The following is a 2,763-nucleotide window of genomic DNA, read 5'->3' on the forward strand; positions in this document are numbered from 1 at the left end:
GCACGCAACCAAGGAACAAGTGAAACATGCATGCAACCAAGGAACAAGTGCCTAAAGCCTTGAATTAGAAATCCAAGTGGTATTTCAAATCCTGGCACTACTCATACTACAAGAAATAGAGCCTTTAGCGGCGACACCAATAGCGGCGACAGGGAGCTTTAGCGGCGACAAATTAAAACGTCGCCGCTAAAGGCCTGTGTCGCCGCTATTGGTGTCGCCGCTAAAGGCTGAATGACACCGATCCGCTCTTTGACGTTTTGGCAAACACGAACCGTCCGATCGTTTTTCTAATCCAACGGCTAGGGTGCTCGTGGAATGCATAAATGAAATACCGACGACTTTTGTCGCTGGTAATGATCCAAAATAGTCGCCGCTAAAGGCTGAATGACACCGATCCGCTCTTTGACGTTTTGGCAAACACGAACCGTCCGATCGTTTTTCTAATCCAACGGCTAGGGTGCTCGTGGAACGCATAAATGAAATATCGGCGACTTTTGTCGTCGGTAATGATCCAAAATAGTCGCCGCTAAAGATAAAAAAATGACGCGGTAATAATTCCCTCCTGATAGTCACCGCTATTGATAGGTGTCGCCGCTAAAGCTCAATTTGTCGCCGGTAAAGGTGTCGCCGCTAAAGGCCGACGCAGTTAACCCCAAAAACTCGATCTTTTTCCTTTTACTCTTTCTGTTTCACTCCCTTCGCCTGTTTCTCTTCTCTCGTCTACATCTTGCTTCACCGATTATTGTGGGCTACCAGTGAGAATTATCAATTTTGGGTGGGTGAAATTGTCCACAAAGAAGATACCACCGGTGGAGAAAGATTTCCAGGTGAGGCCCAAGCTTTTCCGGCGACACCAAGCTATTTTCAGGTCAATTTTCGTTCCCTCTTGTCTTGTAACATCGATTTTATGCTTATTAGAGTGGTTAATTGTAAAAAAATTTCAATTTCAGTTTTGTTGATTGTGTTACTACGTTCCCGACCACCACCCGAGACTATCGCCACCACTGGATTATTTTCATTGACTTCCACCACCACAGGTTCTATTTACTTCTATTTATTATGAATTTTTAGTTTAATTGAAAAATATTTGTAGGTGTCTCAATGTATATATGTCAATGTATGTGTGTTTGATGTATATATATGTCAAAATATGTGAAATTTTAGTTTAATTGTATATATGTCAATGTATATATATGTGTAGTTTGTCTAAATAAAATTAATAAATATGTGAAATTTTAGTTTAATTATATATATGTCATGTGTTATAAAGTCTACATTACATTTGTTTGATTATTATTATTATTATTATTATTATTATTATTATTATTATTATTATTATTATTGTGTTGTTCATTCTTGCATAATATTTCAAACTATCGATATGAAATTTTGAAAAGTAAAAGGCATTAAGGTGCTGGTCATCATGATTTACTAAAAGCTTTGGTAATTATGTTTTTGTCCCAAATGCAATAAATAACAATGTACTTTGGTTATTTGGCTTAGTTTAAAAATAGAAATGTAGTTTGGCATCATAAAATGTAAGTTGATTTGGTCATTTTGGTTTTTGGTGAGTATTTGCTAAAATCGTTGGTATTTGAGTTTTTGTCCCATATGCAAGAAATAACAATGTACTTTGTTTTTTTTGTCTTAGTTTAAAAATAGCAATGTACTTTGGCATCATAAAATGCATGTGCATTTGGTAATTGTGTTTTCGTCCCTAGTTGGAAATTTTAACTTATAATTTATATATGTTGTTATTTATTATGTAGTTGGAAAATCTTCGGGCATTGCTCAACGACCCGACATGTAGGGAGGAGCTTTATTCGTTTTTTCAATCACAGAATAATCAAGGAAGACATGATGGGAACGAAGATGATGATATGTAGGGAGGAGATTTATTTGTATGTTATACTTGTCAAACTTTGCTATTTGTTAGAATTGTAAAACTTACTTTGCTACTTGTTAGAATTATCAAACTTTTGGTTGTTTTATTTTGGTATTAAATTAATTATAACAGTATTTGGTATTTAATTTGATATTGTTATGTAGTTTTTGGTATATAATTAATTATAACAGTATTTGGAATAAATTATACCCAAAATTGCAAATATATAAAAAAAAAATTGAAAAACATTACTACCGGTGACACTATTACCGGCGACAAGAGTATTACCGACGACATTGTCTTTAGCGGCGACATGAAGTATTAGCGGCGACAGGTACATTAGCGGTGACAATTGTCTTTAGCGGCGACAATCTGATCAATAGCGACGCCGCAGTAGCGGCGACTCTTTACCGGCGACTTGTCGCCGCTATTAGCTTTAGCGGCGACTTCTCGATCCTTTACCGGCGACTTTTGTCGCCGCTAATTGCTTATTTCCTTGTAGTGTCAGCCCTTGTGGCCATGGAGGTTCATCTGCAGTGACTCCAGAGCACTCATGTTTGTAGCGGGGGATTAGTCGATGCGCGAAAGCTGGCCCGGAAACCCTCGCTAGGGAAATTCCCTTTCTAAAAAAAAATAATGATGCAGATAGGATTTCCATAAGGTGAAAAAAATCATAATATCAGAAAATTGCAATTGGGTTTTCATGTATATGTTGATGACAGACAATATACTTTTTTTTTTCTTTTCTTTTATTTATGCAATGTACATTGAAATCAACCTATTTAGAGCATTGCATTTTCACTTTTTTTGGTGATTGGTATAATATATTTTAGATAAGGGTAAAAGAAATACCCAAATTACCCTCTATGGGTCGTGTT

At 36.3% G+C, this 2,763-nt stretch overlaps 1 long non-coding RNA gene across 1 annotated transcript; it reads left to right on the forward strand.

Annotated features, from left to right (window-relative positions):
• The first annotated feature begins 209 nt into the window (after positions 1–209).
• Positions 210–1,935, forward strand: LOC145100294 (uncharacterized). The gene is made up of 3 exons (XR_013704952.1): positions 210–868; positions 951–1,037; positions 1,770–1,935. It is a non-coding gene; the product is annotated as an uncharacterized LOC145100294 (long non-coding RNA).
• The last annotated feature ends 828 nt before the right edge of the window (positions 1,936–2,763 follow it).

Source organism: Lactuca serriola, chromosome 4 (genome assembly GCF_051521515.1).
Source record: "Lactuca serriola cultivar US96UC23 chromosome 4, Lser_US96UC23_V15, whole genome shotgun sequence".
NCBI lineage: Eukaryota > Viridiplantae > Streptophyta > Magnoliopsida > Asterales > Asteraceae > Lactuca > Lactuca serriola.